A 15,817-nucleotide genomic window follows, 5' to 3' on the forward strand; every position below is an offset into this window, starting at 1 on the left:
AAGATTCTAAACCCTAACTGCCGTTCCAAACTGTCCCGGTTCCAACTGACTCTCCAACTGTCAGTTTGGAATCTTCAAAAGTTCCAGCCTACAGGCTATTGGCTGGCCCTCAGCTGCCTTCTGATTGGACAGCTGGGAGTGCTCTCCGTTACAACCCATTCTGTGCCCTTGTTCAGGTTGAGTTGCAAGCAGAGTGAACAAAAGATAAGACACTGTGAAATAGGGAGGGCATGAGAGACACACTGAATTATAAGACATATCTCACATCGCTCCCCCTCAATAAGATGTAAATATTTATAAATCTTCACTTTTTGTCAGAGGCTTTTCTGCAGCTTTTCTGAGTTCATAGGTAGATAAACAATCTCACTACAGTTTTGCCACAGAATATGAGCTTTTGTTGTTCAATATATAAATGGGGAGGGAGATACCAGAGGAAATAGTTAAGTACCACTGCTTCTCATGCCAAATAAGAAGGCATCCAGACTAAAGAGCAAAAGGGTGCTCAACAATGGCTCCTTTTCATCCTGGAGAGAAGTGACCAGTGGGGTCCCACAGGGCTCTGTCCTGGGCCCAGTGCTATTCAACATCTTTATCAATGACTTGGATGACAGAATTGGGGGCATACTTATCAAATTTGCAGATGACACCAAACTAGGAAGAGTTGCTAATACCCCAGAGGACAGGATCAAGATTCAAAATGACCTGAACAGACTAGAAAAAAGCTAACAAAATGAATTTCAACATGGAGAAATGCAAGGTACTGCACTTGGGCTGGAAAAATGAAATGCACAGATATAGGATGGGGGACACCTGGCTGAATGAGACTACGTGTGAAAGGGATCTAGGAGTCCAGGTAGACCACAAGTTGAACATGAGTCAACATTGTGATGCAGCAGCTAACAAGGCCAATGTGATTTTAGGCTGCATCAATAGAAGTATAGTTTCTAGATCAAGAAAAGTAATAGTCCCACTATATTCTGCTCTGGTCAGGTCCCACCTGGAATATTGTGTCCAGTTCTGGGCACCACAATTTAAAAGGGATGTGGAGAAACTGGAGCGTCTCCAAAGGAGGGCAACCAAAATGGTGAAGGGTCTGGAAACCATGCCCTATGAGCAATGACTTAGGGAGCCCTGCTTAAATACTTGAAAGGATGTCATATTGAGGAGGGAGCAAGCGTGTTTTCTGCTGCTCCAGAGAATAGGACCCAGAACAATGGATGCAAGCTACAGGAAAAGAGATTCCACCTCAACATTCGGAGGAACTTCCTGACAGTAAGAGCTGTTTGACAGTGGAACACACTTCCTTGGAGAGTGGTGGAGTCTCCCTCCTTAGAGGTCTTTATTTTTTATCTTTATTACTTTTATTATTAAAAACAACAAATATGGTTAAAATAAACAAATACAATTGTACATATTCACAATACTAAATAAATAAATAAATAAATACTCAGAAAATACAGTCACATCTCACATATCACAGTAGGCTTGATCTGCTAAGGCCTGTACCATTTATACACCTAAACAAAACCCACATTATCTAAACTAACTGAACAAGCCACATTAAACTGACTACATATAAAAGATACAATAACATAGACAAATTGTGGTCTACCTGGGAACTGATACATCCTTTCTTTGAAAATTCCAATCACTAATTTTTCTAGTTAATAAGAATGTTTTTAATAAATGAACTTACTTACAGCTTTTTAAATGTTTACATTATTTTTTACTTTTGTGGCACCTAGGTCAACCTGGATCTTTTTTTACAGAATATAAGAAATTTAGAAAACATCATTTCTTGTAATTTTCCCATCATTTTCTTTTCCTTTCTTGAGAAAGTATTACCTTTGGACAATAGCGGAAGAAATGAGAAAAGATTACCGTATTAATCATATCTTAACTATGGTAGGTAAGTCTTGAAAAGTAAAAAACAAAACAAAAAACCCCCATATTTCTTCTAATTATGTTATAATTAACCTAATTTGAAATTAATGCCTTTTTCTTTTTGCAAAAATTCAAGGAATGGCTTCCATATCTCTTTGCAAGATTCTCATGAGTAACCATGCACCAAACAGGTAAGTTTATCTATTTCAGGAATATCCAAGGTTTTCATTATCCATTTGTTATAATCGATATCTTCTTTACTTTTCCAGGTTGAAGCATACATTATCCTAGAGACTGTAGTTAGATAGAATATCAGCTTTCCATTCTTTTTTTCTAATTTATCATTAGATACCATACCTAATAAATAAAATTCTGGTTCTAATTGAAAATTATAACCTAAGATTTTTTGAACCCACATATAAATCTGCTTCCAGAATTTAATCGCATATTCACATCTCCACCATAAATGGGGAAAAGACCCTGGAGTTTTATTACATTTCCAGCAATTAGCATCAAAGCCCTTATAAATTCTAGCTGATTTCATTGGTGTTAAATACCATCGGAATTGTAATTTATAATAATTCTCTTTTAATCCATAGCTAGCTGTATATTTTAATCTTGTATTCCAATTTTTTCCCCATTGGCTCAATGGGATATTATGTTGCAAATCTTGGGCCCATGTGACCATAGATTTTTAGAGGTCTTTATAGAGGTCTTTAAACAGAGGCTGGGTGGCCATCTGTCGGGAATGCTTTGGTTGAGAGTTTCTGCATGGCAGGGGGTTGGACTAGATGGCCCTTGTGGTCTCTTCCACCTCTATTATTCTATGATTCTATGAAAATAAAGTGACTTATCGCACCCCATTTCAAGCCAAACATGGGCTAGCCCCTGGTTTTATGTCATGGCTTTGCCCCCAAAACCGCCCTCCGGGTACAGCTGGGCTCCAATACCGTCTCTGAACTCACTTTAGTGGCTCCTGGCTTTAAAAAATAACAGCTGAAGCGAATTCAGGGACCAATAATGGAGCTAGGATGTACCTGGATGGCAGTTTTGCGGACAAAAGCCATGTGGTAAAACCAGGAGGCAGGCCAAATTTCAGAAGCGGTAAGCCGCTTTATTTTGCTGTGCATTAAGCTCCTAATAAAAATGACCAGAAAGTTCCAGGTTTTGTTCTTTATTATTATTATTATTATTATTTTGGAGACCCATTTTGCTTATCCCAGAGTATTTTCTGTCAACTCCCAGTATCATCTGTGACTTTTTATACTAGATCCCCAGATTGGTTTATTTTAACCAACTATGAAATTGGAAAGAATAGGAACAAAATCTGAGACTATTCAGTCTGGATGCAGCTTAAGAACATTTTTCTCAGGCCTACTTACACCTCCTCCTCCTCCTCCTTTTTGCCTTTAGTTCAGTAGCAGTAGTTGACTTCCATGTCAGTGGGGTGGTAAATCCACTCCAGGATTTAGTCTGAACTTTAAATGAGATACTGTATTCAAGATACCAGAAGGATTGGCGGGGGGAACCGGAATCAGTACTTTGGATGTTTTTTTGGAATAAAACTCAGAGAGGTTTGACTACCTCGCTGTCATGAACTGACTACTCTATGTTGTTGCCATCTTTAGTTGTTTGTACTGCTGTTTTAGCCCCTGTGATGTTGCTGACAAAATTGCAGTTTTGCCTCTCAGGTGATGCTGTGATGGCCATGAACAAAATGATGAGGCGCAACAAAGCCAACTGGATTAAGCAAGAGAGATGCCAACTGTGAGTCTGACAGTGGGAGGAAAGGAAAGAAGAAGGCAGGAAACAAAGGCAAAGGAAAAAGCAGCCAGGGAAAGAAAAGGATCTTGAACGTTTTCTGAATGCAAATGCAACTATTTTATTTTAATGTATAATATTTGCAATTTATTTAGATGCATTAAGTAAGATGACTGGGGGCTGAATACCAAAATATGGATAGAATCAACAAAACCCCAGTCAGGACTGAGACAGCAGAGTAGGTTTTTTTCAATGCGAATTTCACCCTATTTTTTTTTCCTTTTTAAAGAAAAAGTTAAATTAAGCTCTCCCTTGCCCCCTTTGCAACATAATCTTGGAGTCTGAAAATGTTCTTGCCTTTAGCAAACACAAATTTGTTGGAAAACTGCAATTTAGCATTCTGAAAGGCTAAGAGAAAATACACAAATCTTTTCCACGGCTGTGTGTATTTCTTTCAGCTTTGCTCTGGAAAGGAAGAATTCATTGCTTGTGTCAATCTTAGTTTTCCATCTCTCTCAGCAAGCGGATGCTCTTGCAAACAGACATCACAGTGAACATCTGACCAGAGATTTCGGCTCAGACAAACAATCCATCCCACCGTTCAAGCTAAGCTTTCTTTTCCATTGTCCTCTTCTCTTATACAAGTGTCCCAGCTTAAGGCATTCTAGATGTTCTTTGTGTTTGGGTTGTTATAGAGAACTCAAAGAAAGAAGCCAATCCCAGATTTAAAATGATTCAGTCCTATTGTCCAATCATATCCTGGCTTTATTCACCATACTATTTTCTCTGCTTTGAACACAATAATCCAGACATGGAGGCGGGCTATCTTGAAATTCTCCATTCACTCCACACCTCGGACCTATGGTAGTATGGAAAGAGTAATAATTACTCTGTTTACAGGGCCAGGGACTAATCTTCAAAAATAATGCTCTGATATAGGCCTGTTCAGAGCCAGCATGGTGTAGTGGTTTGAGTGTTGGACTATGAATGCCTGGAGACCGGGGTTCAATTCCCAGTTCAACCATGAAACCCACTGGGTGGCCTTGAGCAAGTCACAACAACTCAACCTCAGGGGAAGGCAATGGTAAATGTCCTCTGAACAAATCTTGCCAAGAAAACTCCATGATAAGGTCAACTTGCCATGAGTTAGAAACAGCTTGAAGACACACAGCCACAATAGGATTGATCATATTTTCCTTTGTTCTGTACTCCTTTCCTGGCCATAAACACAAGAGAAATTGTTTGGAATGTGAAGTGTGTTGGGGGGTGGCGGCAGTGGTGGTAATATGTGTGTTTAAGGAATTTATGCTCCCTTTTAGTTCCCTTGGAATTTAATGGACAAACAGCATTGTTTGCTTCTGATCAAGGAAGCCACCAATTCCTCATTATGACATTACATTAGTAAATGTTATAGCATCGGTTACCATTCTCATCTCAGACCCGTTTGCTTTTTTATGACTCAAGCCGCTACGGCATAATGGGACATGTAGTGAAACCAGGTATTAATCTAAGACAAAGTATGTTTTTCAATGACTGGGAAATAATTTTCATATTGAAGATGGAGGAAGTTTGTTTTCTGCTGCTCCAAAGATTAGGGCATGGAACAATTGACTCAAACTACAGGAGAAGAGATTCCACCTAAACATTAGGAAGAACTTCCTGACAGTGAGAGCTGTCTGAGAGTGGAATACACTGCTTCAAAGTGTGGTGGAGTCTCCTTCTTTGGAAGTTTTTTTAAACAGAATTTGGATGGTCATCTCTCGAGGTGCTTTGACTGTGATGTTTATCACACTATACTCTTATAGTGCTACTATTCCACTTTGACTGCTCTAGCTGCCTCCTGTTGCATTCTGGTATTGGCAGTTTTAAGGAGGGGTATTTAGAATTCTCAGGCAGAGAAGAGTATAGTGTGATAAACACCTGTGTGTTCCTGCATGACAGGAGGTTGGAGTGGATGGCCCTGGAGGTCTCTTCCAACTCTATGATTCTAAACCAGGTGATATGGTGTGTGTGGGTGTTTACAATCATCAGTGTTGGTCTGTTTGGTAAATGTGGCCATAAAAACAAATGCAGTGTGGGGTTGAATGGAAGCATTTATACTGAATCCCTGAGGAATGCCCTGCATCATATCTGTGAGGGAAGACTGAGCTACCAAAACTCAAGGAGGATAATGTTTGCCTTCATTCCAATAAAGTCCCTACCTGGCAGCATTTTATTTTGCCCAGGAGTGGATGACAATATTATACAGAAGGAAGCAAAGAGCCTACTTGAGGACACACTGGGTTGGGACTGAATTTCTTCCTGATTTCTAGTCCTGCCTTTGTCCACTTAACAAATAATGTGTTATTTCTAACTCCCTATTTTTAGTGCTAACTAGTATTGTTGTGATACAAGAAGAACATCATGGAGTACTAAATGTTCCTTTTATTCTGCATCAGTAAGATTCTTGTTCCATTTTGGCTATTATGAGGTATTGTCCAATATGTGTGTTAAACTGGAGGTCTGAAAGAGCAACAGCTGCTCCTTATTCCTGGGTACCCTACAACATCTGGAGAGTATCTGGATACTTCCCTTTGTATCATAATTGATCATGAGGGTCCACCCAGGCTCTATGATACTGCATTACACTGGGGAGGTGGCACAGTACAAGGAGGTAGTGAATATCTCTCTGTGCAAGAGCCATCAAGGTACTTATGCCAGTATAACCAAGGTTTATACTGGGATGTTTCACTAACAGGCTCCTGACCTATTATTGTTGCCGTGTTGGTTTATTCAGTTTGTAGCTCCTGTGCTCACTGTCAAAGAGATGGGAGAGGAAAGGGAGAGGGAGATGCTGCCTCTGACTTCAAGTGTAAACAACCATATTCTCAGTCCAGATTGCTTTGAGAAATTTCTCTGCAGAGAATGGTTGCATGATAGAAACATGTAAACTGGCAACTGCAGCAGGCCCAAGGGGCAATTTCACATGGATTCCCCTCCCCAACAAAGCCAAAAACCTATAATCACTTCTGGTTTTGAATGGGGGAAGGAATCACTTCTGGTTTTGAATGGGGGGAGGCTCATGTGCAACATATAAAAAGGATTTGAAATCTATTTAAAAGGTGAATGAACAGTCCTGGAAGTTTGCAGGAGAGGTAATTCATCCTGGGGAAGGGGGGCAGAAAGAGGTTATTGCAGGGATTCTAAAAGAGACAAAAACTGGAATAATGGCCTTTGGGCCATATTTTGTTCACTCATTGGAAAAGACAATAATGCTCAGTAAAGTAGAAAACCATAAAAAGAGAGAGAGAGAGAGAGAGAGAAACCCCACTACTAGTGGATTAATTCATTCAAGGAAACCACAGCATTGAATCTATACAACCTGAGCAGGGGTGGTGATGGCAAGTTGACTTCAAGGTCCCTCATTCATAGGTTTGTCATAAGCTGAAGTTGACCTGATGAAAAATAACAACAAAATGGTTATCAGAAAAGACTATTTCATTCTGAGGCCCAACATTAACAAGAATTATTCTATGGGTTAATTTATAAGTAATATGCGGAATTACAAAAATTGTGTAATATTTCAAACTTTGAGCCTCATCTCAATATTTCCCCTGTTCCATTCATAATAGAATGACATATTGCAAATGGGTTTGGAGACTGAGAAAAAAAGAGAAATGCTCATGACTTTGCTTATCCATCCTAACAATAAGGAGCATGTGGCTGCTGAAATGCTGGACCATATCATGCTTTTACGTACTGCATGTCATTACAGATGTAACTGTTGCCACCCTCCATAAACATTTGGAATCATTTCCCCTTATTTTCTTAGATCTCTGTGCCCCTCTAAAACCAGTATCATTTTTTTAATGCTGTCTTCAAAATCCATTATATTGAACCATCTGTGAATAACAAGTACAGGATGACCCACTTCTGCTGTGTAGCTGTTCTGCTAATTATCCACAAAAATATGGATGGGTTGTCTGCTGTTGAAATTGTCATCAGACACCAGAAGGTGATTCTCAGTAGTATGTAGGGAATGGTCGAGAGACATTAAAGAGCCAGCTAGTTAAAAACATCTCCAGGTGCTTCATCTTTTAGCAAGCTACAAAGATGTTTGTAACTAATCAAATCTGCAAAAAGAACAGCAGAACTGTAGGTGTGACGCTGGTGGGAAATGGCTACACAGATTTACCTGTTCACTTCAAAGCTCTCGGTTTGCATATGGGGTGGGGAACCTTCCAAGACAAACGTGGATTCTCCCAAACAGATGAGATGAGAACAATTTTGGTTACCTACAGTAAGTGCAATTTATAAAAAGCAGCTAGTCAAGAAAGGAAATGAACATCCTCTCTCGTTCTCATTGTTTTTCTTAACTATTCCAGAATGTATAAAGCTCACATAGCAATTGCTAGTGACTTTATTTTTTACTAGTGTTAGTATAGTATTGTTTCTGAAACCAAGAGGCTTCTGAAAATTCCTCTCAGACATTTTCTTTGCAAATTTTAATGCCAAATGTTCAAGCAGATATACTCTGAATAGTTGGTGACTATTCATCAAACAGCTGACATTTGATGATATTTTGAGTACTTGATAGTTGACAGTAAATTACAGCTAGCATGAAAACGATACTGATATCTGACAGGATTTGATAGATGACTGGTAATAATGTGAAGTACTTGTCTATATGTGGTTACTGGCATATAATGGCTTTTAGTATTTGACAGCATTTGATGGTTGTATTAGTGTTTAAGAACTGACATGTAATAGTATTAGTATAAGACAGGCCTCTGTAGATGACACACAATAGTATTTAGTATCTGACAGTTTCTGAGATCTCACACTTGACATCTATGAGTAAGAAAGTACCAAGAAGGGTATCAATAAGTCAATATCATTCAAATTCTGAGGTATATTTTTTCATTTAGAATGTAGATTTGAATCTTTAATTCAAAACTGCATATTCAGAACATGACAGAACATGGGTGCTTTAAAAGGAATCTAGGTATTTGTGTGTATACATTTTCAGCTTTCCAGAACGTGTGGCAGGAATCCCAAAAGTGCGGCTCCACAACCATATAGTGTACAAATGGATATCACAACCATCTCAACACCATAGATCCCTGTATGTTCAGTTCAAAGGGATGCTAGGTAGATAAAGTATTAGAAATTTCTGCATAGATTGTTTCACAAAATTGGAAGTCCTGTGTATAACTGGTACTCTTGTTGTGTGCCTTCAAGTCATTTCCCACTTATGACAACCCTAGGGTAAGCTTATCCTGGGGTTTTCTTGGCAAGATTGGTTCCAAGGAAGTTTACTATTATCTTCCCCTGAGGCTGGGAATATGTGGTTTGCCCAGCATCACACAATGAGTTTCCATGGTTGATAGAGGATTCGAATCCTGGTCTCCTGAGCTGTAGTCCACCACTCTGAACACTATATGAAACTGGCTCTCTAAATGGTAATCTCAAAAGCATACACATGTCTGTGAAGGGTCTCCCTTCGGATCTTTGCAAGCCTAGAAAGTTAATGGGTAGATTCATGTTGAGAGTGGGGACTGTGCATATGATCCCCAGTCCTTCATGCATCTTTTGCATGTTTGGACCCTAATTTCTAATTAAAGCTGGAGATGTCAATAAAATAGAACTTCCAACTCTCATACACCTTAAAAAGTGGCTTGATATCTATGAAAGATCATGCTAAAATAACTCAGTAAATCTCAGAGGTGCTGCTAGAACCCTTTCCTCCACTTCCGCTTTAACATAAAATTGAAAATCCCCAGATGCATGATGGACAATACTGCAGAGTGCCTCAAAAAGGACTGGATAAATTAATGAATGATGGGGTCTAGAATTAGCTTCTAGCCATGATAGCTAAAAGAGAGCCACTGTATTCAGCATTTGCCCATCTCTGTCAGACATTAGAGACTAGCATATAAATGAGTCATTATCCCATTATTGGTTTCCAGAGGTTCCTACCTGGCCACTTTTTGGGACAGAGGGACCTTACAGCAGCTCTGTTTCTGCTCTATAGATGAATAGGAGTCTTCCATTCTGCCCAGAGTTTCATTCTGTGTAATTCTCTCTGGAAACCTGAAATACAAGAACCTTGTAGGTTTTACTCAGGCCCATGAAAAATAGAGGATATCTACAATTAAGATGAATGTTTTGCCTAAAATGTTGTTTTTATTCCATCTGTTCCTACTATATTAAATGATGTGTCACTGAAATAATGGCACAAGGATGTGTCATCTTTTATCTGGCAAGAGTGAATTTTGGGTTTCATAGTTATCTTTGGTATAATAAAGTTAAAGATGAGATGGTCGTGATTACATATCTGGAATAGATTTAAAACCAGATTTTATTCAAGATTATCCCTTTGATCTTTACTGATAGAATCATTTTTAAAGATAAAAAATTGTATACAAAAGCTAACTGGATGACATATAAGGATCTGTTGATAACAAAAAATAGTCAACATAGATTGAAATCAAGAGCAGGGTTAGATTCTGAAAGTCGTGTTTTAAACTGGTTATCTTATAGATGACTATTTGAAATATTAAAAATGGATTTTAAAAATTTAAAGGTTTGAAACAATTAAATCTGAGTTTGAAAATCAGCATTGTACTGATGATGAACATCTGATTGTTAAAATGTATAAATTGTTGGAATTTGAAACAGGTAAAAGATTGTATGGTGAAATGGGCTCAAAGTATTGATTCTGCAATTCAAATGGAAAAATGGGGGAAATGTGGACAAGAGTTTGGAAATGTACTCTTGATATATAGATGGTATGTAACACCTGAACAGTTATCAAAAATGTTTAAAAATAGCTCAAATAAATGCTGGAAATGTAAATGGAAGGTAGGGACTTTAAAACACATGTGGTGGACTTATGCTGAAGCACAGAAGTATTGGACTCAAATACACTCAATGACGAATTATATTTTAATGCTGATATAAGTCTTGCGATACTTACACTTTTCACTTGCCGTGAAAGCCACTTCACCCAGGTAGAACAAAAACAATTAAACAGACTTAGGATACACTTTAGGGTTCATTTTTCAGATGGTATCAACCAAATAAAACATAAGAATTAGTGGAGCAATTCTTACACTCACCACCCAAGATACAGCCCCATAACAACTCAATGGTATTAAAATGCTGAGAATGAGAAGCAAAAAATGTCGACAGCCTTGCAACTGGTGATAACTGAATGGAGTGCCTAGAATGAGATGACAGAGGCCCGGTACAGACAGGCCCTGAATGATGCCTTCGTCATGTGCTAGGGTTGCCCACATGCCCCGCAACCCTAGCACATGACTAAGGCGTCATTGCTACACAGCGCTGTATAGACAGTGTGAGCAGCAATGATGTTGCTGCACTGCATCCAAATGGAGCAGTGCAGCAGCAATGTGTTCATGCCGCCGAAGGCTGCTTGCGGCGGTGCAAAAAGGAGCTGCTTTTTAGTGCTCCTTTTATTGCTGTGCAGCAGCGCTGCACAATTTGGTTACTACTACTGTGCAGCTACAAAAGGTGCCCCTAGCCCGCCCTTTCAGGCCCATCTATACTGGGCCAGAGAGGCAGTAGGAATTCGCAACTATGTCCCTCCAGAATATGTTGGACTGCAGCTTTCAGGAGCCACAGTCAACATAGTCAATGGTGAGGCTTAATGAGAGATACAGTAAAAAAAAAAAAAAAAAAAAACATCTTGAGGGACATAGTTACCTATCTCTGGCAGGAGGTATAATAAGAAACCAAAGCTTGGAAGTAATGAATAAAACTAGTGATGTTACTTTGAGAGAATAACATTGTCATGTTTATTTTGCAAAATAATGTCATTATTAATACCATCATTGCTTACTTATCCTAAATACTAGCATTTATTCATTATTCATTACTTCTAAGGTGTTGCTTTGGGGGATCACAGGAGGAGGGACTGGGGACAATTTTTGTACTTGTAGTATAAATAACTTGAAATAATATGAATGTAACTGATTAGTAACTAATTACACATCAAATCGTGTATGCTTAAGTTGCACTGTCTCCAATGGTGGTACATGCACCCAGCTGTGCCACCATTAGGAACAACAAGACTTCAATGGCCCTGCATGCACGTGGCCATATTGCCATTAGGGACAGCCCCCATTGTCCCCAGTAGTGGTGCATGCACACAGCGACACCACCATTAGGGACAATGGGGGCTGTCCCTAATGGTGGTGCAGCCACGTGCACAGTCCTCCATTGGGGACAATGCAGGCTTGCACGTCTCTAGATGCTGAGATCTATGAATGTCAAGTCTGCAGATACTGAGGGCTGACTGTATTCTTTGGTTCACTGCCATGAAACTGTAATTTATTCAAAATGTTACTGAAAAACATATAACTAAGGCCAAAGGCATCAATATAGGATATGGGGGATGATGACTGCACTGGGTAACACCCCAGATGGGTCTGTATACACAGTGTAGTGCTACATTGAGTTGATCTGACACAGCACACCAAGTGGAACTGGTATGGCTGCTGGGCAAGCAAGAAAGGGCATCACATCCCTTTCTCATTTGCCCAGCAGCTGCACAAGACACCTAATGGCCCTTCTGGAGCTGTAGCACTGCCCCCCCCCCCAAAAGCAGCAAGTGCTTCCATGTTGGATTCCAAATGGCCATTTGGAGGCCACAGCACCATTGTTGTCAGTAGTTGCAGCTGCTGCGGGTGGTGGTCGTTTCCCTTCAGAGTCTGGTGCAACAGCTGTGCCAGACTCTGAAGGGCCCTCGGATGCCACAGCACTATCCTCCCTCTGCAGCAGTCTAGATGGCGGCAGGTGGCAGAGGGGGTTATCACACTGGGTGACACCAAAGCGTGCCCTACCTGTGACTACCTATCAATTTCCAAGCAAAACAAATTAGGACAAACCTTTATCAGGCTGACATTTGTCTGAATTATGCTAATCAGAAAAGTGATAATGTTCTTGCATGTTTGCCTGGAAGGTGAACAGTTGGTAGCTTTGCACCTTTGGTATTTGCTTTGTGCAAATATGGTTGCCAAGGGACTTTAATCTTACAGATATTTTTGTGTACGTGTAGGTTTTGCCAAGAACACGTAAAACCTTCATGTGGACAACTGGAATTAGTTATAAGTTCGAGTATTTATTGGTAATTATATTTTCAGTACACCCTTTAAATGGGCCCATGTGTAGATAATATACAGGAGAATACTTTATTTTATCACTAAATGCTTAGTTTTGAGAACTGGTTTTATTATGAAGCTGCCATCTAAAGCAGCTTTCCCGGAGCACTCATATATTTCTTTCTCTTTTTCCCCGACTCTGTCATTCTTTTAAAAAACAAAACAGCTCAAAAACTAGGAGGCAGCTTCAGAGTAGCATAATGGATAGATGGTTGGATGTAAAACTAAGGCAGTCAAATATTCTCTTTGCTAGCAAGCAAAGCAGGTGGGCTTGGACATGTCACTGTATTTTAACCCATCTAATGGTAGTTCTGTGAATAAAACGACACTGGGCTGAACTCTTTAGAAGAAGGAGAGGATACAAATCTGAACAATAAAATCCTAATTTCTGGTGCAAAACTATATGACGATAGTGAGATATATCAATGGGAATTGCTCCCAGCTTGTGGAGAGCTGATAAACTTTCAATAAAAATAAAGAAATTTCTTCTTCTGGATTTCATATCGCTTTTCCTGAAAATATGCAAGGGCAGAGCTTCATACTAAGCCTGAGTGCACAGCTCCCTACCTTAAGTGCACTGCTGTGAGCTCCAAACAGGGCCTGAAAATAGGGACATAGGTGAAACTTCTGCACACTGTTAGCATATCGGAAATGTGCATCAGCATAGTTACATATAAACCCAGTTACCCAAGTGATTTTGCAGCATCCAGAAGGCCTTCACAGCTCTCCAATTGCACAATGGTCAATTAGCTCCCCATCCACCAAAGCAAACGTGAGCTTCCAGAACAATTGGCTGGGCTAGTGATCACCCTTATTCAGCCTCTGAAAGGTACTACCTCTTGTGCAATACCTTTTGTGCTAGTGTAGTACTGTGACAATTGGGGAAATGGCTACTGGCTCATCTCGCTACTTGCAATTCTGATGGCAGCTAGGATGCTCTTAGCTGTTCCACAGTGTCCTTTTTTATTTGTTTGTTTGGACTTCAACTGTGAGAATCCCCTAGTCAACATGGCCATTGCAGTTTATGCTAAAAGATGACTTGCAAGTCAACTCTGAGCGAAGGCAATGCTTCTTCTGTTCATTGTAGTGCAAGTGATGGAAGAAACCATGGCCTATTTCAGAACATTCAGCTCAACCCCAGCTTGAATCATGGGATAAATCTTCAACTTACCATAGATTTGAAATGACACATTGACACTTTAGCATTAGACCCTTTAAAAGCCCCCATTTCTATAACACACAATATCCAAGGGAGTCTCTCCAAGGATACAGCAGTAGCATCTCCATTAAGCCTTTTAACTGTAACAGAATGATCATGAAAGCCTTCTCTTTAATGGCTTTATCACAGTAAAATGGGAATCTCATTCCCACACCTTCTCCTCTCCCCCAAATAATGTTTTAAATGGCAAAAGGTTAAAAACAAGCGATAAAGAACAGAATGCCTTCCTGGCCACCTGTTTCAATTGGAGGGCAGTAAGTGCAAGCTTTGGAAGTACTCGGAAATACAGCAACACATTTAAAAATCTATAACCGGCGATTTAACAAACCACTAAATAAAGGAGGCATCTGATTATACAAAATTACCAGGTAGATACCAGGAATGCTATTACAGCTTCCAATCATTCATAGTGTACACTTCACTCCAATGGCCTCTATTTCCCCCTCCTTACAGTTATTCTTTCAGCTTTCTAAAGATAAAAGATCTAAGGCTTGTGAGGCAGGGAGAAAAAGCAAAAGGAAGAAGTGTCCCTTATCTATAGTAAAAGTGTATGTGTTTTCAGTCCATAACACCAGGTATTTTAACTCTCCAAAAATCTCAAAATGTCTTGTGCTGGCAACACAATTCAGAGCTCATTGCATTGTGAAATTTCCCTCTTCTTCCATTGAATAATGTTAATAAGATGGCTAATAAGAGAGGAATGTGTGTGCAAAATGGCCCCTTTTGTGTGACTCAGAACTACCTGTCTTACAGAGCTTGGAAGTAACTAATTACAGATAATGTTAATTGTAATCAGTTCCTTTACCAACATATATATCACATTATGGCTGTCCTGTTAGTGACTTGCTCTTTCTTTCTTTCTTTCTTTCTTTCTTTCTTTCTTTTCTTTGTTTTTCTTTTTTTTTTGGTTTGTTTTTTGTCTTGGCTTGTTTTGGAGGTTATTACTCTCTTCCATCTCTCCCAGTAGCAAAGCCTCCATGCAAGACTCACTGTTTTGCTGCAAGATCCCCCTCTACAGCATCAAGCTATGTTCTAACTACTAGACACAAATAGATATATCATCTTCTGAGACTGCCAGAAGAGCCTGGCAGATCTATGCAGATGTTCTCAGTCTGTATCTGGCTTTAAGGACATAACCAGGCAACTGCATGAATCCCGCTGCTCTCCACCAGCAATAGAATGACTCGGGGAGAGCTATTGTAGCACAGTGGTGTGACTCTTGGGGGTAGTGACTGCCATAGTGGAATTCCACATGTAGGATCAGCCATGTAGGATCTTGGCTTACCATTGTATCTTTGCAAGGGAAGACTTCAGTCCCTTTGTAGTGTAATTGTACTCTTTTTAAAGTTACTGTTCTAGTTATGATTGTGTATTTGCAATAAGTGATGGAGAAGAAACATCCTGTAGACATGACTTGGGATATACGGAAATGGTCTGGGAGGCCCGATAAAGCATGCTCCCCTTTTGTGCTCAATGATCCAGAAGCACCCATGGTGGTAGAACACCCTGCATATCCCAGGTTGTATTTGTAGTCTTGATGTTTTCATATCTGGAACCAGCATGTTCTTAAAAGGTCATGATGACCTTCAGAACACCAGGTATATTTCCCATGAGAAAGGAGTGCGGACCCAAGGACATGTGTAAACTGCTTAGGGAGTGCTTAAGTGCACTGATAAGTGTCATAGAAATGAAATTGCTATTGCTTGTTTGTGTAAGATCCAACAAAGCTAAACAGATATGCCAATTATTTTCCCTCCCAGAGATCCTCTGCATTTCCTCTTGCACCAAG

General features: G+C 39.7%; 1 long non-coding RNA gene across 1 annotated transcript; it reads left to right on the top strand.

Annotated features, from left to right (window-relative positions):
* Window positions 1-1,765: 1,765 nt before the first annotated feature.
* On the top strand, window positions 1,766-5,464 carry LOC149318926 (uncharacterized). Its single transcript, XR_016279838.1, has 3 exons — window positions 1,766-1,905; window positions 2,021-2,075; window positions 3,576-5,464. It is a non-coding gene; the product is annotated as an uncharacterized LOC149318926 (long non-coding RNA).
* Window positions 5,465-15,817: the final 10,353 nt, after the last annotated feature.

The sequence above is a fragment of the Sceloporus occidentalis genome, unplaced genomic scaffold (assembly GCF_023333645.1).
Source record: "Sceloporus occidentalis isolate IW3139 unplaced genomic scaffold, rSceOcc1.0.p SCAF_2, whole genome shotgun sequence".
In the NCBI taxonomy this organism is placed as follows: Eukaryota; Metazoa; Chordata; class Lepidosauria; order Squamata; family Phrynosomatidae; genus Sceloporus; species Sceloporus occidentalis.